General features: G+C 37.8%; 9 non-coding genes across 9 annotated transcripts; all 9 read right to left on the bottom strand.

Moving 5' to 3' along the window:
- Positions 1–6,145: 6,145 nt before the first annotated feature.
- TRNAG-UCC (transfer RNA glycine (anticodon UCC)) lies at positions 6,146–6,217 on the bottom strand. The gene has a single exon. It is a non-coding gene; the product is annotated as a tRNA-Gly (tRNA).
- A 1,437-nt stretch (positions 6,218–7,654) lies between these two features.
- On the bottom strand, positions 7,655–7,726 carry TRNAG-UCC (transfer RNA glycine (anticodon UCC)). The gene has a single exon. It is a non-coding gene; the product is annotated as a tRNA-Gly (tRNA).
- A 2,946-nt stretch (positions 7,727–10,672) lies between these two features.
- Positions 10,673–10,744, bottom strand: TRNAG-UCC (transfer RNA glycine (anticodon UCC)). Its single transcript has one exon. It is a non-coding gene; the product is annotated as a tRNA-Gly (tRNA).
- A 1,436-nt stretch (positions 10,745–12,180) lies between these two features.
- TRNAG-UCC (transfer RNA glycine (anticodon UCC)) lies at positions 12,181–12,252 on the bottom strand. Its single transcript has one exon. It is a non-coding gene; the product is annotated as a tRNA-Gly (tRNA).
- Positions 12,253–15,196: 2,944 nt separating this feature from the next.
- Positions 15,197–15,268, bottom strand: TRNAG-UCC (transfer RNA glycine (anticodon UCC)). The gene has a single exon. It is a non-coding gene; the product is annotated as a tRNA-Gly (tRNA).
- Positions 15,269–16,707: 1,439 nt separating this feature from the next.
- TRNAG-UCC (transfer RNA glycine (anticodon UCC)) lies at positions 16,708–16,779 on the bottom strand. The gene has a single exon. It is a non-coding gene; the product is annotated as a tRNA-Gly (tRNA).
- Positions 16,780–18,216: 1,437 nt separating this feature from the next.
- Positions 18,217–18,288, bottom strand: TRNAG-UCC (transfer RNA glycine (anticodon UCC)). The gene has a single exon. It is a non-coding gene; the product is annotated as a tRNA-Gly (tRNA).
- A 1,435-nt stretch (positions 18,289–19,723) lies between these two features.
- Positions 19,724–19,795, bottom strand: TRNAG-UCC (transfer RNA glycine (anticodon UCC)). The gene has a single exon. It is a non-coding gene; the product is annotated as a tRNA-Gly (tRNA).
- Positions 19,796–21,231: 1,436 nt separating this feature from the next.
- TRNAG-UCC (transfer RNA glycine (anticodon UCC)) lies at positions 21,232–21,303 on the bottom strand. The gene has a single exon. It is a non-coding gene; the product is annotated as a tRNA-Gly (tRNA).
- Positions 21,304–22,424: the final 1,121 nt, after the last annotated feature.

Here is a 22,424-nt window from a genome sequence, read left to right as displayed (position 1 = left end):
TATATATATATATATATATATATATATAGTTGCATGATTATGCCACTGTACAAATGAATGGGTGAAGGGTGGGTATCGGGCCGGGTGGCTTAACCCTTTAATTACCTTTGCGGTTATCATCCGATAAGGGGATTAAGGGGTTAATTGATATCAGAATGTAATTGCTGTGTATTGGCTATGTATTTTGTTGGCAACGGAGGACACAGGGAATTTGCTGGCGAAGGGGCTTCATATTGATAAACTTTGTTTATTTTATTATGCTAGTTAATGTGTTTAATAATGGGCAAATAATCTATTATCCATATCTGGATAATAGTTATTTTGCACATTATTGTACTGTATGTGTTTGGGGGGGAGGGGAGATTGATGTATTTAATGTATAGGACAGGTTTATTTTTTTTATATACAGGGTTGTTTCCTTAGGTCTGCGGGGACCTCTGGAGACCACCTGAGATCTCCTCTGACTTCTCACGGGTAAACGGCTGCCGGGTCCACGGGGGACACTTGCGGGGAAGAGCCGGTGGCCCCACATGTGCTGTGGGGGCACTGCGGACCCGTAGGGACCACCCGAGGTCCCACAGACCCTCGTGGGAACCACCCGACGCCCCTCAGACATCTGTGGGTCTGACCCGGGGCCCCCCAGACACCTGGTGATTCCTCCAATGAATGAGGGTCTTTGGAGATAGCCTATTAGCATTGCCTCTTTCCAGCTGACTCACTCTTCTGATCTCCCCATACGTCACAACATATGAGACTACTTATATGGTTGCTATTGCACTGCGCATTAAGCCCCAGGACGAAGCAGGTGGTGAAACGTGCATGTCGGGGCTTGTTTGTCACTTCAGGACTCGGTGGTGCCCCCAGCTTTCATCATTTCCTCCTGCCGCATCACGTGTTTCCACCCTGTGCTTCCATCACGCAGGGAGCATGTGCAGTGTGGCGGTTGCGGCTGCGACTTATTTTCACTGAACCCACGAGTATTCTCCTCGGCTGTGGACTAACTATCTTGCTGGACTTGTGCTAATTAACTTTTATGTACCCTACTTGACTTTTTTGCTTTTCATCTGTCCACGAGTGTACTTCTGTGTGTGCCAAATCCTTCTTGTTTCACCACTGTATAATACTGCTGTTATTTACACACTGACACCCAATACAGGTGGTTCAATCTTAGCAGTCTCTGACCGACCGGTCTGAGTTTCTAGAGGCAATCATTGTTTTTCTAACAAAGTCCTCTCCTGGTTCTCTTCTCATCTTTCTAACTGCTCCTTCAGTGTTGCTATTGTTAGCTCTTCCACTTCGATTTACTTGTCTTTTGGTATGCCTTATGACTTTGTCCTGGAACCACTAATTTTCTCTATATATACACTCACATAATCTCTTTAGTTGCATTGGTTTCAAAATACCATCTCTATGCAGATGATACACACCTGAATCTTTACACATCTTAGATTTCTCGTGAAATCTAGACCAAAGTCACTGAATTTCTCTCTGATTTTCATTCTGATTGACTCTCCATCACATGAAACTCAACATGTCTAAAACAAAGCTCATCATAATCTGACATTCCCAGTGAAGTATTTGGATTGTCTGGTTTGTTTGGCTACTCCTCGCAGTCCTGATGCTCTTTCCACTCCCTCAAATATGGTTTATACTGCACTTGAAACTAATTTCAACATCTTCATCAGAATGATAAACTATACAGATTGCAAGTTTGAGTCTTCAAACAAACTATAGTAATTACAGTATAAAATATTGACTTAGTATTCTATCATTATGTAACAAAGTAAAAAAATATATCAGAACATATATATCAGACAACCATATATATCTATTATAAACCTGCAAAATGATTGTTAACCTTTTAAGTACAACGCACTGTTGCCGTCTTCTCTGATAATAAGGAGTTAAAAGCAAATATTATATTTCTTTGTACTTCTGTTATTGTAAGGGTTCTTTGCAACTCTTGCACTCTGAGGTGACACTTCATTAAGGAGTGATAACCACTGGTAATTGTTGATGCTCTCACAAGTGAATAGCTATTAACACTCAATAGTAACTATTTAAATGTGTACAATAAACCACTAATGCTTCCCTTCACAGACAAACAAAGAGTGAATTTATTTAGCAGATGAAAGCAAGATTTTGACAATTCCTACAATTTAGTACAATCAAATGTGATTTTTGTTTAGTTCAACTGTTCTTTTTTTAAGTACATCACAGTTCCATTTTCATTGAGGAGTTTCAAACATGTGTAACAGTTTATGAACACTTTTCTATTTATGTAATTTTAAATTCATAATTGAAATAGATTCTAAATCTAGTTAGAAGTCTGCTATTTGACACTCCTGCCTTTAGTATCAAATAGCTACTTATGGCATTGTAATGTATTTACCAATTGCAATTCATATATGTTATATGAAGCTATATTAAAGAAAATTACTTACAAAGATCATTTCTAAACGTTTAATTGTACATATTTTGCATTCCTTGTTCTTTGCATTGGCTTAACCCAATGGTTTAAACAAAATAAAGTATTTGCTACTGTATAAACAACTAATACGCTTCAGTTTAAACATTAGAAAGGAAAAGAGAATGTGTCTAGATAACAGTTACCTGTTGCGGGTTTTGACAAATGTCAAGAAAACTATGATATGCAAAAATACATATGAAGACATTAGATCATACAAATAAAGCTAAGCAAGCACTCTGTCATTTGAAATAATTCCTCTCTGATGTGTGTGAAAAACAGTGGTGGCTGCTTCCTTTTCTCATTTTAGATTTGGGCTCCTCCTAATACAATTAAGAACCAGAATTGATCATGGAAAACATTGAGTGATTTGTATACATTGACCATTAATATATATACATGAGAATATAAAAAAAAAATCTGCAATAACAATAATGTTTAAAAAAATATTAAATACTAGCTGAGAGACCCGGCGTTGCCCGGGATGTAAATGCGTAATAGGTAGTATTATTTATAAATCGTGGAACAATAGGTGACTGTTTGTTGTAAAGGTTGGATAATAATATTGAAAAGAAAGATGGAAGAAAATGTAATACGATGTTGTATAAAAATGGTTTATTGTAACCACACCACAGTACAATGTATATTTTGGTGCCATAAGTGATGTAAAAATCTGAGTCGTGTGTCCTGCTAGGGTGTGAGGCGGCGGGTGGCGCGTGGGTTGTGAGTGCTGTGTGCGAGTGGGGGTCCTGCTAGGGTGTGAGGCGGCGGGTGGTGCGTGGGTTGTGAGTGCTGTCTGTGAGTGGGGGTCCTGCTAGGGTGTGAGGCGGCGGGTGGCGCGTGGGTTGTGAGTGCTGTCTGTGAGTGGGGGTCCTGCAAGGGTGTGAGGCGGCGGCTGGCGCGTGGGTTGTGAGTGCTGTCTGTGAGTGGGGGTCCTGCTAGGGTGTGAGGCGGTGGGTCAGTGATGTCAGGGGGTAGGGGCGGGAGGCAGCAGGTGTGTGTGGTGGCAGGTATGTGTCGAGTGTAGCGGGTGTCTGTTGAGTGCGTGCAGCGGCTGTGAGGCGGTGGGTGAAAGGCAGAGGCGGCCGGAGTAAGGGCGGGTGAAAGGCAGAGGCGGGGGTGGGGAGGCGGTAAGGCGGGCATGAAGGCGAAGGGCGGCGGGAAGGGGAGGAGGGGGTGGAGGAGGGGGGCAAGGGGTGGAGGAGGGGGGCAAGGGGTGGAGGAGGGGGGAAGGGTTAGAGGAGGGGGGGGAAGGGTTAGAGGAGGGGGGGGAAGGGTTAGAGGAGGGGGGGGAAGGGTTAGAGGAGGGGGGGAAGGGTTAGAGGAGGGGGGGGGAAGGGTTAGAGGAGGGGGGGAAGGGTTAGAGGAGGGGGGGGGAAGGGAGGGGGGGGAAGGGTTAGAGGAGGGGGGGAAGGGTTAGAGGAGGGGGTGGAAGTGTGGGAGGGGAAAGGGTAAAAAGAGGTGGAGGGGGGGGGTGGAAAGGGGAGCGGAGGGGGGGTGAAGGGGAGCGGAGGGGGGGAAGGGGAGCGGGGGGGAAGGGGAGCGGGGGGGGGGAAGGGGTGGGAGGGGAGAAGTGGTGGGAAGGGGGAGGAGGGGGAGGTGGTGGAAAGGGGGAGAAGGGGGGAGGTGGTGGGAAGGGGGAGAAGGGGGGAGGTGGTGGGAAGGGGGGAGGTGGTGGGAAGGAGGAGGAGGGGGAAGGTGGTGGAAAGGGAGAGAAGGGGGGATGTGGTGGGAAGGGGGAGGAGGGGGAGGAGGGTGAAGGTGGTGGGAAGGGGGGGAGGTGGTGGGAAGGGGGGAGGGTGGAGGTGGTGGGAAGGGGGGGGAGGTGGTGGGAAGGGGGGGAGGTGGTTGGAAGGGGGGGAGGTGGTGGAAAGGGGGGGGGAAGGGGGGGAGGGGTGAGGTGGTGGGAAGGGGGAGGAGGTGGGAAGGCGGGGGGTGGGAGGCGGAGGGAAGGCGGGGGGTGGGAGGCGGTGGGAAGGGGGGGGGAGGCGGTGGGAAGGGGGGGTGGAGGGGAGGTGAAGGTGGGGGGTTGGAGGGGAGGTGAAGGGGGGGTGAAGGGGGGGGAGTGGAAGGGAGGTGAAGGGGGGGGAGTGGAAGGGAGGTGAAGGGGGGGGGGTGGAAGGGAGGTGAAGGGGGGGGGTGGAAGGGAGGTGAAGGGGGGGGGTGGAAGGGAGGTGAAGGGGGGGTGGAGGGGAGGTGAAGGGGAGGTGGTGAAGGGGGGGGTGGAGGGGAGGTGAAGGGGGGGTGGAGGGGGGGGAGGTAAATGGGGAGGTGAAGGGGGGTGGAAGGGAGAAGTGGAGTGAGGGGAGGTGAAAGGGGGTGAGGGGAGGTGATGGGGGGTGAGGGGTGGTGAAGGCCGCTCACTCACCCGTCCGGCAGGTCCCATGTGGATCTGAGGCGGGAGGCAGCGTGTTGTGGCCGCTCTCCCGCTGTGTCCCGGGCGCTCGCTCGCTCCCCCGCTGACTGTAGCGGCGCCGGGGGGGGGGGGGGGGTATCGGGGAGACACTGACACTGGAGGGGAGGTGGAGGGGAGGTGAAGGCCGCTCACTCACCCATCCGGCAGGTCCCACGTGGATCTGAGGCGGGAGGCAGCGTGTTGTGGCCGCTCCCCCGCTGTGTCCCGGGCGCCACCATCTTGGGCACTCGGCGCCGCGAGGCAGCCTGCCTGGCCACTGGCTGTTCCCCCACCCGGGGAGGGGTGAGTTGTAGCGCCGGGGAGGGGGGGGCATGTATATGTGTGGGGGGGGAGAGGTGGGAGATATAGAGGGGGGGTCTCGCACGGCCGCTGACACTTGGACGCTGAAGGGGTAATAATAGTGTGTGTGTCCCGCTGAATGTAGCTGCGCCGGGGGAGGGGGGGGTCGGGGTGAAAGCGCGGGAGACACGGGGAGAGGAGGAGGTGCGCGCGGGTGCTGCTAACTGTGAGCCCCGCTAATGTATGTAACAGTGTGTGTGTGTGTGTGTGTGTGTGTGTGTGTGTGTGTGTCCGTGTGTGTCCGTGTGTGTGTGTGTCCGTGTGTGTGTGTCCGTGTGTGTGTGTCCGTGTGTGTGTGTCCGTGTGTGTGTGTCCGTGTGTGTCCGTGTGTGTGTGTCCGTGTGTGTGTGTCCGTGTGTGTGTGTGTGTGTCCGTGTGTGTGTGTCCGTGTGTGTGTGTGTCCGTGTGTGTGTGTGTCCGTGTGTGTGTGTGTCCGTGTGTGTGTGTGTGTGTGTCCGTGTGTGTGTGTGTGTGTGTGTCCGTGTGTGTGTGTGTGTCCGTGTGTGTGTGTGTGTCCGTGTGTGTCCGTGTGTGTGTGTCCGTGTGTGTGTGTCCGTGTGTGTGTGTCCGTGTGTGTGTGTCCGTGTGTGTGTGTCCGTGTGTGTGTCCGTGTGTGTGTGTCCCTGTCTGTGTGTGTGTGTGTGTGTGTCCCTGTGTGTGTGTGTGTGTGTGTGTCCCTGTGTGTGTGTCCCTGTGTGTGTGTGTCCCTGTGTGTCCTTTGGCCCGTCACTCCGCCTCAGGCCAATGAGAGGTGTGCGGGGGCGGGCCAAGGGACCAATCAGATTTCCCCTAGGGACACCGGACATCCAGGCAGGCAGGCAGGCAGGCAGGCAAACAGGCAAACAGGCAAACATACAGTGCTTTCACTAATATAGTATAAGAAGATGTAAATAGCACATTATTTAATTTTAAAATTAAGACATTGCGTTGGCCGGGAATCGAACCCGGGTCAACTGCTTGGAAGGCAGCTATGCTCACCACTATACCACCAACGCCACATTTTGTGCAATGTGTCTAGTTATGTTTATGCATTTTTCTGAATACACATTGTCTTTGGCTCATTGCATTCTGGCTTCCAAACCTCTCATTCCAACTGTCCTCCCCAAAAGCAGCAACATATCTCCACACTTTGATTTTGAAGGGTGCTATTCATTTCTAATTTTACTTGACCTTTCTGCTGTTTTTTTTACCACGTTCACCAGCCTCTACTGATGCAAATGTTATACTCTATTAGAATCTCTAACAAAGTCCTCTCATGGTTCTCTTCTCATCTTTCTAACTGCTCCTTCAGTGTTTCTATTGTTAGCTCTTCCACTTCTTTGGTATGCCTTATGACTTTGTCCTAGAACCATTCATTTTCTCTCTATATACATGATCACATGATCTCTTTATATTTCTTTGTACTTCTGTTATTGTAAGGGTTCTTTGCAACTCTTGCACTCTGAGGTGACACTTCATTAAGGAGTGATAACCACTGGTAATTGTTGATGCTCTCACAAGTGAATAGCTATTAACACTCAATAGTAACTATATAAATGTGTACAATAAACCACTAATGCTTCCATTCACAGACAAACAAAGAGTGAATTTATTTAGCAGATGAAAGCAAGATTTTGACAATTCCTTCAATTTAGTACAATCAAATGTGATTTTTGTTGAGTTCAACTGTTCTTTTTTTAAGTACATCACAGTTCCATATTCATTGAGGAGTTTCAAACATGTGTAACAGTTTATGAACACTTTTCTATTTATGTTATTTTAAATTCATAATTGAAATAGATTCTAAATCTAGTTAGAAGTCTGCTATTTGACACTCCTGCCTTTAGTATCAAATAGCTAGTTATGGCATTGTAATGTATTTACCAATTGCAATTCATATATGTTATATGAAGCTATATTAAAGAAAATTACTTACAAAGATCATTTCTAAACGTTTAATTGTACATATTTTGCATTCCTTGTTCTTTGCATTGGCTTAACCCAATGGTTTAAACAAAATAAAGTATTTGCTACTGTATAAACAACTAATACGCTTCAGTTAAAACATTAGAAAGGAAAAGAGAATGTGTCTAGATAACAGTTACCTGTTGCGGGTTTTGACAAATGTCAAGAAAACTATGATATGCAAAAATACATATGAAGACATTAGATCATACAAATAAAGCTAAGCAAGCACTCTGTCATTTGAAATAATTCCTCTCTGATGTGTGTGAAAAACAGTGGTGGCTGCTTCCTTTTCTCATTTTAGATTTGGGCTCCTCCTAATACAATTAAGAACCAGAATTGATCATGGAAAACATTGAGTGATTTGTATACATTGACCATTAATATATATACATGAGAATATAAAAAAAAAATCTGCAATAACAATAATGTTTAAAAAAATATTAAATATGTAAATAGCACATTATTTAATTTTAAAATTAAGACATTGCGTTGGCCGGGAATCGAACCCGGGTCAACTGCTTGGAAGGCAGCTATGCTCACCACTATACCACCAACGCCACATTTTGTGCAATGTGTCTAGTTATGTTTATGCATTTTTCTGAATACACATTGTCTTTGGCTCATTGCATTCTGGCTTCCAAACCTCTCATTCCAACTGTCCTCCCCAAAAGCAGCAACATATCTCCACACTTTTATTTTGAAGGGTGCTATTCATTTCTAATTTTACTTGACCTCTCTGCTGTTTTTTTTACCACGTTCACCAGCCTCTACTGATGCAAATGTTATACTCTATTAGAATCTCTAACAAAGTCCTCTCATGGTTCTCTTCTCATCTTTCTAACTGCTCCTTCAGTGTTTCTATTGTTAGCTCTTCCACTTCTTTGGTATGCCTTATGACTTTGTCCTAGAACCACTCATTTTCTCTCTATATACATGATCACATGATCTCTTTATATTTCTTTGTACTTCTGTTATTGTAAGGGTTCTTTGCAACTCTTGCACTCTGAGGTGACACTTCATTAAGGAGTGATAACCACTGGTAATTGTTGATGCTCTCACAAGTGAATAGCTATTAACACTCAATAGTAACTATTTAAATGTGTACAATAAACCACTAATGCTTCCATTCACAGACAAACAAAGAGTGAATTTATTTAGCAGATGAAAGCAAGATTTTGACAATTCCTTCAATTTAGTACAATCAAATGTGATTTTTGTTGAGTTCAACTGTTCTTTTTTTAAGTACATCACAGTTCCATATTCATTGAGGAGTTTCAAACATGTGTAACAGTTTATGAACACTTTTCTATTTATGTTATTTTAAATTCATAATTGAAATAGATTCTAAATCTAGTTAGAAGTCTGCTATTTGACACTCCTGCCTTTAGTATCAAATAGCTAGTTATGGCATTGTAATGTATTTACCAATTGCAATTCATATATGTTATATGAAGCTATATTAAAGAAAATTACTTACAAAGATCATTTCTAAACGTTTAATTGTACATATTTTGCATTCCTTGTTCTTTGCATTGGCTTAACCCAATGGTTTAAACAAAATAAAGTATTTGCTACAGTATAAACAACTAATACGCTTCAGTTAAAACATTAGAAAGGAAAAGAGAATGTGTCTAGATAACAGTTACCTGTTGCGGGTTTTGACAAATGTCAAGAAAACTATGATATGCAAAAATACATATGAAGACATTAGATCATACAAATAAAGCTAAGCAAGCACTCTGTCATTTGAAATAATTCCTCTCTGATGTGTGTGAAAAACAGTGGTGGCTGCTTCCTTTTCTCATTTTAGATTTGGGCTCCTCCTAATACAATTAAGAACCAGAATTGATCATGGAAAACATTGAGTGATTTGTATACATTGACCATTAATATATATACATGAGAATATAAAAAAAAAATCTGCAATAACAATAATGTTTAAAAAAATATTAAATATGTAAATAGCACATTATTTAATTTTAAAATTAAGACATTGCGTTGGCCGGGAATCGAACCCGGGTCAACTGCTTGGAAGGCAGCTATGCGCACCACTATACCACCAACGCCACATTTTGTGCAATGTGTCTAGTTATGTTTATGCATTTTTCTGAATACACATTGTCTTTGGCTCATTGCATTCTGGCTTCCAAACCTCTCATTCCAACTGTCCTCCCCAAAAGCAGCAACATATCTCCACACTTTGATTTTGAAGGGTGCTATTCATTTCTAATTTTACTTGACCTCTCTGCTGTTTTTTTTACCACCTTCACCAGCCTCTACTGATGCAAATGTTATACTCTATTAGAATCTCTAACAAAGTCCTCTCATGGTTCTCTTCTCATCTTTCTAACTGCTCCTTCAGTGTTTCTATTGTTAGCTCTTCCACTTCTTTGGTATGCCTTATGACTTTGTCCTAGAACCACTCATTTTCTCTCTATATACATGATCACATGATCTCTTTATATTTCTTTGTACTTCTGTTATTGTAAGGGTTCTTTGCAACTCTTGCACTCTGAGGTGACACTTCATTAAGGAGTGATAACCACTGGTAATTGTTGATGCTCTCACAAGTGAATAGCTATTAACACTCAATAGTAACTATTTAAATGTGTACAATAAACCACTAATGCTTCCATTCACAGACAAACAAAGAGTGAATTTATTTAGCAGATGAAAGCAAGATTTTGACAATTCCTACAATTTAGTACAATCAAATGTGATTTTTGTTTAGTTCAACTGTTCTTTTTTTAAGTACATCACAGTTCCATATTCATTGAGGAGTTTCAAACATGTGTAACAGTTTATGAACACTTTTCTATTTATGTTATTTTAAATTCATAATTGAAATAGATTCTAAATCTAGTTAGAAGTCTGCTATTTGACACTCCTGGCTTTAGTATCAAATAGCTAGTTATGGCATTGTAATGTATTTACCAATCGCAATTCATATATGTTATATGAAGCTATATTAAAGATTATTACTTACAAAGATCATTTCTAAACGTTTAATTGTACATATTTTGCATTCCTTGTTCTTTGCATTGGCTTAACCCAATGGTTTAAACAAAATAAAGTATTTGCTACAGTATAAACAACTAATACGCTTCAGTTAAAACATTAGAAAGGAAAAGAGAATGTGTCTAGATAACAGTTACCTGTTGCGGGTTTTGACAAATGTCAAGAAAACTATGATATGCAAAAATACATATGAAGACATTAGATCATACAAATAAAGCTAAGCAAGCACTCTGTCATTTGAAATAATTCCTCTCTGATGTGTGTGAAAAACAGTGGTGGCTGCTTCCTTTTCTCATTTTAGATTTGGGCTCCTCCTAATACAATTAAGAACCAGAATTGATCATGGAAAACATTGAATGATTTGTATACATTGACCTTTAATATATATACATGAGAATATAAAAAAAAAATCTGCAATAACAATAATGTGGAAAAAAATATTAAAAATGTAAATAGCACATTATTTAATTTTAAAATTAAGACACTGCGTTGGCCGGGAATCGAACCCGGGTCAACTGCTTGGAAGGCAGCTATGCTCACCACTATACCACCAACGCCACATTTTTTGCTCTGTCTAGTTATGTTTATGCATTTTTCTGAATACACATTGTCTTTGGCTCATTGCATTCTGGCTTCCAAACCTCTCATTCCAACTGTCCTACCCAAAAGCAGCAACATATCTCCACACTTTGATTTTTGAAGGGTGCTATTCATTTCTAATTTTACTTGACCTCTCTGCTGTTTTTTTTACCACCTTCACCAGCCTCTACTGATGCAAATGTTATACTTTATTAGAATCTCTAACAAAGTCCTCTCATGGTTCTCTTCTCATCTTTCTAACTGCTCCTTCAGTGTTTCTATTGTTAGCTCTTCCACTTCTTTGGTATGCCTTATGACTTTGTCCTAGAACCACTCATTTTCTCTCTATATACATGATCACATGATCTCTTTATATTTCTTTGTACTTCTGTTATTGTAAGGGTTCTTTGCAACTCTTGCACTCTGAGGTGACACTTCATTAAGGAGTGATAACCACTGGTAATTGTTGATGCTCTCACAAGTGAATAGCTATTAACACTCAATAGTAACTATTTAAATGTGTACAATAAACCACTAATGCTTCCATTCACAGACAAACAAAGAGTGAATTTATTTAGCAGATGAAAGCAAGATTTTGACAATTCCTACAATTTAGTACAATCAAATGTGATTTTTGTTTAGTTCAACTGTTCTTTTTTTAAGTACATCACAGTTCCATATTCATTGAGGAGTTTCAAACATGTGTAACAGTTTATGAACACTTTTCTATTTATGTTATTTTAAATTCATAATTGAAATAGATTCTAAATCTAGTTAGAAGTCTGCTATTTGACACTCCTGCCTTTAGTATCAAATAGCTAGTTATGGCATTGTAATGTATTTACCAATCGCAATTCATATATGTTATATGAAGCTATATTAAAGATTATTACTTACAAAGATCATTTCTAAACGTTTAATTGTACATATTTTGCATTCCTTGTTCTTTGCATTGGCTTAACCCAATGGTTTAAACAAAATAAAGTATTTGCTACAGTATAAACAACTAATACGCTTCAGTTAAAACATTAGAAAGGAAAAGAGAATGTGTCTAGATAACAGTTACCTGTTGCGGGTTTTGACAAATGTCAAGAAAACTATGATATGCAAAAATACATATGAAGACATTAGATCATACAAATAAAGCTAAGCAAGCACTCTGTCATTTGAAATAATTCCTCTCTGATGTGTGTGAAAAACAGTGGTGGCTGCTTCCTTTTCTCATTTTAGATTTGGGCTCCTCCTAATACAATTAAGAACCAGAATTGATCATGGAAAACATTGAATGATTTGTATACATTGACCTTTAATATATATACATGAGAATATAAAAAAAAAATCTGCAATAACAATAATGTGGAAAAAAATATTAAAAATGTAAATAGCACATTATTTAATTTTAAAATTAAGACATTGCGTTGGCCGGGAATCGAACCCGGGTCAACTGCTTGGAAGGCAGCTATGCTCACCACTATACCACCAACGCCACATTTTTTGCTGTGTCTAGTTATGTTTATGCATTTTTCTGAATACACATTGTCTTTGGCTCATTGCATTCTGGCTTCCAAACCTCTCATTCCAACTGTCCTCCCCAAAAGCAGCAACATATCTCCACACTTTGATTTTTGAAGGGTGCTATTCATTTCTAATTTTACTTGACCTCTCTGCTGTTTTTTTTACCACCTTCACCAGCCTCTACTGATGCAAATGTTATACTTTATTAGAATCTCTAACAAAGTCCTCTCATGGTTCTCTTCTCATCTTTCTAACTGCTCCTTCAGTGTTTCTATTGTTAGCTCTTCCACTTCTTTGGTATGCCTTATGACTTTGTCCTAGAACCACTCATTTTCTCTCTATATACATGATCACATGATCTCTTTATATTTCTTTGTACTTCTGTTATTGTAAGGGTTCTTTGCAACTCTTGCACTCTGAGGTGACACTTCATTAAGGAGTGATAACCACTGGTAATTGTTGATGCTCTCACAAGTGAATAGCTATTAACACTCAATAGTAACTATTTAAATGTGTACAATAAACCACTAATACTTCCATTCACAGACAAACAAAGAGTGAATTTATTTAGCAGATGAAAGCAAGATTTTGACAATTCCTACAATTTAGTACAATCAAATGTGATTTTTGTTTAGTTCAACTGTTCTTTTTTTAAGTACATCACAGTTCCATATTCATTGAGGAGTTTCAAACATGTGTAACAGTTTATGAACACTTTTCTATTTATGTTATTTTAAATTCATAATTGAAATAGATTCTAAATCTAGTTAGAAGTCTGCTATTTGACACTCCTGCCTTTAGTATCAAATAGCTAGTTATGGCATTGTAATGTATTTACCAATCGCAATTCATATATGTTATATGAAGCTATATTAAAGATTATTACTTACAAAGATCATTTCTAAACGTTTAATTGTACATATTTTGCATTCCTTGTTCTTTGCATTGGCTTAACCCAATGGTTTAAACAAAATAAAGTATTTGCTACAGTATAAACAACTAATACGCTTCAGTTAAAACATTAGAAAGGAAAAGAGAATGTGTCTAGATAACAGTTACCTGTTGCGGGTTTTGACAAATGTCAAGAAAACTATGATATGCAAAAATACATATGAAGACATTAGATCATACAAATAAAGCTAAGCAAGCACTCTGTCATTTGAAATAATTCCTCTCTGATGTGTGTGAAAAACAGTGGTGGCTGCTTCCTTTTCTCATTTTAGATTTGGGCTCCTCCTAATACAATTAAGAACCAGAATTGATCATGGAAAACATTGAATGATTTGTATACATTGACCTTTAATATATATACATGAGAATATAAAAAAAAAATCTGCAATAACAATAATGTGGAAAAAAATATTAAAAATGTAAATAGCACATTATTTAATTTTAAAATTAAGACACTGCGTTGGTTGGGAATCGAACCCGGGTCAACTGCTTGGAAGGCAGCTATGCTCACCACTATACCACCAACGCCACATTTTTTGCTGTGTCTAGTTATGTTTATGCATTTTTCTGAATACACATTGTCTTTGGCTCATTGCATTCTGGCTTCCAAACCTCTCATTCCAACTGTCCTCCCCAAAAGCAGCAACATATCTCCACACTTTGATTTTTGAAGGGTGCTATTCATTTCTAATTTTACTTGACCTCTCTGCTGTTTTTTTTACCACCTTCACCAGCCTCTACTGATGCAAATGTTATACTTTATTAGAATCTCTAACAAAGTCCTCTCATGGTTCTCTTCTCATCTTTCTAACTGCTCCTTCAGTGTTTCTATTGTTAGCTCTTCCACTTCTTTGGTATGCCTTATGACTTTGTCCTAGAACCACTCATTTTCTCTCTATATACATGATCACATGATCTCTTTATATTTCTTTGTACTTCTGTTATTGTAAGGGTTCTTTGCAACTCTTGCACTCTGAGGTGACACTTCATTAAGGAGTGATAACCACTGGTAATTGTTGATGCTCTCACAAGTGAATAGCTATTAACACTCAATAGTAACTATTTAAATGTGTACAATAAACCACTAATGCTTCCATTCACAGACAAACAAAGAGTGAATTTATTTAGCAGATGAAAGCAAGATTTTGACAATTCCTACAATTTAGTACAATCAAATGTGATTTTTGTTTAGTTCAACTGTTCTTTTTTTAAGTACATCACAGTTCCATATTCATTGAGGAGTTTCAAACATGTGTAACAGTTTATGAACACTTTTCTATTTATGTTATTTTAAATTCATAATTGAAATAGATTCTAAATCTAGTTAGAAGTCTGCTATTTGACACTCCTGCCTTTAGTATCAAATAGCTAGTTATGGCATTGTAATGTATTTACCAATCGCAATTCATATATGTTATATGAAGCTATATTAAAGATTATTACTTACAAAGATCATTTCTAAACGTTTAATTGTACATATTTTGCATTCCTTGTTCTTTGCATTGGCTTAACCCAATGGTTTAAACAAAATAAAGTATTTGCTACAGTATAAACAACTAATACGCTTCAGTTAAAACATTAGAAAGGAAAAGAGAATGTGTCTAGATAACAGTTACCTGTTGCGGGTTTTGACAAATGTCAAGAAAACTATGATATGCAAAAATACATATGAAGACATTAGATCATACAAATAAAGCTAAGCAAGCACTCTGTCATTTGAAATAATTCCTCTCTGATCTGTGTGAAAAACAGTGGTGGCTGCTTCTTTTTCTCATTTTAGATTTGGGCTCCTCCTAATACAATTAAGAACCAGAATTGATCATGGAAAACATTGAATGATTTGTATACATTGACCTTTAATATATATACATGAGAATATAAAAAAAAAAACTGCAATAACAATAATGTGGAAAAAAATATTAAAAATGTAAATAGCACATTATTTAATTTTAAAATTAAGACACTGCGTTGGCCGGGAATCGAACCCGGGTCAACTGCTTGGAAGGCAGCTATGCTCACCACTATACCACCAACGCCACATTTTTTGCTCTGTCTAGTTATGTTTATGCATTTTTCTGAATACACATTGTCTTTGGCTCATTGCATTCTGGCTTCCAAACCTCTCATTCCAACTGTCCTACCCAAAAGCAGCAACATATCTCCACACTTTGATTTTTGAAGGGTGCTATTCATTTCTAATTTTACTTGACCTCTCTGCTGTTTTTTTTACCACCTTCACCAGCCTCTACTGATGCAAATGTTATACTTTATTAGAATCTCTAACAAAGTCCTCTCATGGTTCTCTTCTCATCTTTCTAACTGCTCCTTCAGTGTTTCTATTGTTAGCTCTTCCACTTCTTTGGTATGCCTTATGACTTTGTCCTAGAACCACTCATTTTCTCTCTATATACATGATCACATGATCTCTTTATATTTCTTTGTACTTCTGTTATTGTAAGGGTTCTTTGCAACTCTTGCACTCTGAGGTGACACTTCATTAAGGAGTGATAACCACTGGTAATTGTTGATGCTCTCACAAGTGAATAGCTATTAACACTCAATAGTAACTATTTAAATGTGTACAATAAACCACTAATGCTTCCATTCACAGACAAACAAAGAGTGAATTTATTTAGCAGATGAAAGCAAGATTTTGACAATTCCTACAATTTAGTACAATCAAATGTGATTTTTGTTTAGTTCAACTGTTCTTTTTTTAAGTACATCACAGTTCCATATTCATTGAGGAGTTTCAAACATGTGTAACAGTTTATGAACACTTTTCTATTTATGTTATTTTAAATTCATAATTGAAATAGATTCTTAATCTAGTTAGAAGTCTGCTATTTGACACTCCTGCCTTTAGTATCAAATAGCTAGTTATGGCAATGTAATGTATTTAGCTATCGCAATTCACATATGTTATATGAAGCTATATTAAAGATTATTACTTACAAAGATCATTTCTAAACGTTTAATTGTACATATTTTGCATTCCTTGTTCTTTGCATTGGCTTAACCCAATGGTTTAAACAAAATAAAGTATTTGCTACAGTATAAACAACTAATACGCTTCAGTTAAAACATTAGAAAGGAAAAGAGAATGTGTCTAGATAACAGTTACCTGTTGCGGGTTTTGACAAATGTCAAGAAAACTATGATATGCAAAAATACATATGAAGACATTAGATCATACAAATAAAGCTAAGCAAGCACTCTGTCATTTGAAATAATTCCTCTCTGATGTGTGTGAAAAACAGTGGTGGCTGCTTCCTTTTCTCATTTTAGATTTGGGCTCCTCCTAATACAATTAAGAACCAGAATTGATCATGGAAAACATTGAATGATTTGTATACATTGACCTTTAATATATATACATGAGAATATAAAAAAAAAAATATCTGCAATAACAATAATGTGGAAAAAAATATTAAAAATGTAAATAGCACATCATTTAATTTTAAAATTAAGACACTGCGTTGGCCGGGAATCGAACCCGGGTCAACTGCTTGGAAGGCAGCTATGCTCACCACTATACCACCAACGCCACATTTTTTCTGTGTCTAGTTATGTTTATGCATTTTTCTGAATACACATTGTCTTTGGCTCATTGCATTCTGGCTTCCAAACCTCTCATTCCAACTGTCCTACCCAAAAGCAGCAACATATCTCCACACTTTGATTTTTGAAGGGTGCTATTCATTTCTAATTTTACTTGACCTCTCTGCTGTTTTTTTTACCACCTTCACCAGCCTCTACTGATGCAAATGTTATACTTTATTAGAATCTCTAACAAAGTCCTCTCATGGTTCTCTTCTCATCTTTCTAACTGCTCCTTCAGTGTTTCTATTGTTAGCTCTTCCACTTCTTTGGTATGCCTTATGACTTTGTCCTAGAACCACTCATTTTCTCTCTATATACATGATCACATGATCTCTTTATATTTCTTTGTACTTCTGTTATTGTAAGGGTTCTTTGCAACTCTTGCACTCTGAGGTGACACTTCATTAAGGAGTGATAACCACTGGTAATTGTTGATGCTCTCACAAGTGAATAGCTATTAACACTCAATAGTAACTATTTAAATGTGTACAATAAACCACTAATGCTTCCATTCACAGACAAACAAAGAGTGAATTTATTTAGCAGATGAAAGCAAGATTTTGACAATTCCTACAATTTAGTACAATCAAATGTGATTTTGTTTAGTTCAACTGTTCTTTTTTTAAGTACATCACAGTTCCATATTCATTGAGGAGTTTCAAACATGTGTAACAGTTTATGAACACTTTTCTATTTATGTTATTTTAAATTCATAATTGAAATAGATTCTAAATCTAGTTAGAAGTCTGCTATTTGACACTCCTGCCTTTAGTATCAAATAGCTAGTTATGGCATTGTAATGTATTTACCAATCGCAATTCATATATGTTATATGAAGCTATATTAAAGATTATTACTTACAAAGATCATTTCTAAACGTTTAATTGTACATATTTTGCATTCCTTGTTCTTGGCATTGGCTTAACCCAATGGTTTAAACAAAATAAAGTATTTGCTACAGTATAAACAACTAATACGCTTCAGTTAAAACATTAGAAAGGAAAAGAGAATGTGTCTAGATAACAGTTACCTGTTGCGGGTTTTGACAAATGTCAAGAAAACTATGATATGCAAAAATACATATGAAGACATTAGATCATACAAATAAAGCTAAGCAAGCACTCTGTCATTTGAAATAATTCCTCTCTGATGTGTGTGAAAAACAGTGGTGGCTGCTTCCTTTTCTCATTTTAGATTTGGGCTCCTCCTAATACAATTAAGAACCAGAATTGATCATGGAAAACATTGAATGATTTGTATACATTGACCTTTAATATATATACATGAGAATATAAAAAAAAAAATATCTGCAATAACAATAATGTGGAAAAAAATATTAAAAATGTAAATAGCACATCATTTAATTTTAAAATTAAGACACTGCGTTGGCCGGGAATCGAACCCGGGTCAACTGCTTGGAAGGCAGCTATGCTCACCACTATACCACCAACGCCACATTTTTTCTGTGTCTAGTTATGTTTATGCATTTTTCTGAATACACATTGTCTTTGGCTCATTGCATTCTGGCTTCCAAACCTCTCATTCCAACTGTCCTACCCAAAAGCAGCAACATATCTCCACACTTTGATTTTTGAAGGGTGCTATTCATTTCTAATTTTACTTGACCTCTCTGCTGTTTTTTTTACCACCTTCACCAGCCTCTACTGATGCAAATGTTATACTTTATTAGAATCTCTAACAAAGTCCTCTCATGGTTCTCTTCTCATCTTTCTAACTGCTCCTTCAGTGTTTCTATTGTTAGCTCTTCCACTTCTTTGGTATGCCTTATGACTTTGTCCTAGAACCACTAATTTTCTCTCTATATACATGATCACATGATCTCTTTATATTTCTTTGTACTTCTGTTATTGTAAGGGTTCTTTGCAACTCTTGCACTCTGAGGTGACACTTCATTAAGGAGTGATAACCACTGGTAATTGTTGATGCTCTCACAAGTGAATAGCTATTAACACTCAATAGTAACTATTTAAATGTGTACAATAAACCACTAATGCTTCCATTCACAGACAAACAAAGAGTGAATTTATTTAGCAGATGAAAGCAAGATTTTGACAATTCCTACAATTTAGTACAATCAAACGTGATTTTTGTTTAGTTCAACTGTTCTTTTTTTAAGTACATCACAGTTCCATATTCATTGAGGAGTTTCAAACATGTGTAACAGTTTATGAACACTTTTCTATTTATGTTATTTTAAATTCATAATTGAAATAGATTCTAAATCTAGTTAGAAGTCTGCTATTTGACACTCCTGCCTTTAGTATCAAATAGCTAGTTATGGCATTGTAATGTATTTACCAATCGCAATTCATATATGTTATATGAAGCTATATTAAAGATTATTACTTACAAAGATCATTTCTAAACGTTTAATTGTACATATTTTGCATTCCTTGTTCTTTGCATTGGCTTAACCCAATGGTTTAAACAAAATAAAGTATTTGCTACAGTATAAACAACTAATACGCTTCAGTTAAAACATTAGAAAGGAAAAGAGAATGTGTCTAGATAACAGTTACCTGTTGCGGGTTTTGACAAATGTCAAGAAAACTATGATATGCAAAAATACATATGAAGACATTAGATCATACAAATAAAGCTAAGCAAGCACTCTGTCATTTGAAATAATTCCTCTCTGATGTGTGTGAAAAACAGTGGTGGCTGCTTCCTTTTCTCATTTTAGATTTGGGCTCCTCCTAATACAATTAAGAACCAGAATTGATCATGGAAAACATTGAATGATTTGTATACATTGACCTTTAATATATATACATGAGAATATAAAAAAAAAATCTGCAATAACAATAATGTGGAAAAAAATATTAAAAATGTAAATAGCACATTATTTAATTTTAAAATTAAGACACTGCGTTGGCCGGGAATCGAACCCGGGTCAACTGCTTGGAAGGCAGCTATGCTCACCACTATACCACCAACGCCACATTTTTTGCTGTGTCTAGTTATGTTTATGCATTTTTCTGAATACACATTGTCTTTGGCTCATTGCATTCTGGCTTCCAAACCTCTCATTCCAACTGTCCTCCCCAAAAGCAGCAACATATCTCCACACTTTGATTTTTGAAGGGTGCTATTCATTTCTAATTTTACTTGACCTCTCTGCTGTTTTTTTTACCACCTTCACCAGCCTCTACTGATGCAAATGTTATACTTTATTAGAATCTCTAACAAAGTCCTCTCATGGTTCTCTTCTCATCTTTCTAACTGCTCCTTCAGTGTTTCTATTGTTAGCTCTTCCACTTCTTTGGTATGCCTTATGACTTTGTCCTAGAACCACTCATTTTCTCTCTATATACATGATCACATGATCTCTTTATATTTCTTTGTACTTCTGTTATTGTAAGGGTTCTTTGCAACTCTTGCACTCTGAGGTGACACTTCATTAAGGAGTGATAACCACTGGTAATTGTTGATGCTCTCACAAGTGAATAGCTATTAACACTCAATAGTAACTATTTAAATGTGTACAATAAACCACTAATGCTTCCATTCACAGACAAACAAAGAGTGAATTTATTTAGCAGATGAAAGCAAGATTTTGACAATTCCTACAATTTAGTACAATCAAATGTGATTTTTGTTTAGTTCAACTGTTCTTTTTTTAAGTACATCACAGTTCCAAATTCATTGAGGAGTTTCAAACATGTGTAACAGTTTATGAACACTTTTCTATTTATGTTATTTTAAATTCATAATTGAAATAGATTCTAAATCTAGTTAGAAGTCTGCTATTTGACACTCCTGCCTTTAGTATCAAATAGCTAGTTATGGCATTGTAATGTATTTACCAATCGCAATTCATATATGTTATATGAAGCTATATTAAAGATTATTACTTACAAAGATCATTTCTAAACGTTTAATTGTACATATTTTGCATTCCTTGTTCTTTGCATTGGCTTAACCCAATGGTTTAAACAAAATAAAGTATTTGCTACAGTATAAACAACTAATACGCTTCAGTTAAAACATTAGAAAGGAAAAGAGAATGTGTCTAGATAACAGTTACCTGTTGCGGGTTTTGACAAATGTCAAGAAAACTATGATATGCAAAAATACATATGAAGACATTAGATCATACAAATAAAGCTAAGCAAGCACTCTGTCATTTGAAATAATTCCTCTCTGATGTGTGTGAAAAACAGTGGTGGCTGCTTCCTTTTCTCATTTTAGATTTGGGCTCCTCCTAATACAATTAAGAACCAGAATTGATCATGGAAAACATTGAATGATTTGTATACATTGACCTTTAATATATATACATGAGAATATAAAAAAAAAATCTGCAATAACAATAATGTGGAAAAAAATATTAAAAATGTAAATAGCACATTATTTAATTTTAAAATTAAGACACTGCGTTGGCCGGGAATCGAACCCGGGTCAACTGCTTGGAAGGCAGCTATGCTCACCACTATACCACCAACGCCACATTTTTTGCTGTGTCTAGTTATGTTTATGCATTTTTCTGAATACACATTGTCTTTGGCTCATTGCATTCTGGCTTCCAAACCTCTCATTCCAACTGTCCTCCCCAAAAGCAGCAACATATCTCCACACTTTGATTTTTGAAGGGTGCTATTCATTTCTAATTTTACTTGACCTCTCTGCTGTTTTTTTTACCACTTTCACCAGCCTCTACTGATGCAAATGTTATACTTTATTAGAATCTCTAACAAAGTCCTCTCATGGTTCTCTTCTCATCTTTCTAACTGCTCCTTCAGTGTTTCTATTGTTAGCTCTTCCACTTCTTTGGTATGCCTTATGACTTTGTCCTAGAACCACTCATTTTCTCTCTATATACATGATCACATGATCTCTTTATATTTCTTTGTACTTCTGTTATTGTAAGGGTTCTTTGCAACTCTTGCACTCTGAGGTGACACTTCATTAAGGAGTGATAACCACTGGTAATTGTTGATGCTCTCACAAGTGAATAGCTATTAACACTCAATAGTAACTATTTAAATGTGTACAATAAACCACTAATGCTTCCATTCACAGACAAACAAAGAGTGAATTTATTTAGCAGATGAAAGCAAGATTTTGACAATTCCTACAATTTAGTACAATCAAATGTGATTTTTGTTTAGTTCAACTGTTCTTTTTTTAAGTACATCACAGTTCCATATTCATTGAGGAGTTTCAAACATGTGTAACAGTTTATGAACACTTTTCTATTTATGTTATTTTAAATTCATAATTGAAATAGATTCTAAATCTAGTTAGAAGTCTGCTATTTGACACTCCTGCCTTTAGTATCAAATAGCTAGTTATGGCATTGTAATGTATTTACCAATCGCAATTCATAAATGTTATATGAAGCTATATTAAAGATTATTACTTACAAAGATCATTTCTAAACGTTTAATTGTACATATTTTGCATTCCTTGTTCTTTGCATTGGCTTAACCCAATGGTTTAAACAAAATAAAGTATTTGCTACAGTATAAACAACTAATACGCTTCAGTTAAAACATTAGAAAGGAAAAGAGAATGTGTCTAGATAACAGTTATATGTTGCGGGTTTTGACAAATGTCAAGAAAACT

Source organism: Ascaphus truei, unplaced genomic scaffold (assembly GCF_040206685.1).
Source record: "Ascaphus truei isolate aAscTru1 unplaced genomic scaffold, aAscTru1.hap1 HAP1_SCAFFOLD_1259, whole genome shotgun sequence".
Taxonomy (NCBI): domain Eukaryota; kingdom Metazoa; phylum Chordata; class Amphibia; order Anura; family Ascaphidae; genus Ascaphus; species Ascaphus truei.
Note: the sequence above shows the minus strand (reverse complement) of the source record. Positions and strands in the feature narration are given on the sequence as shown.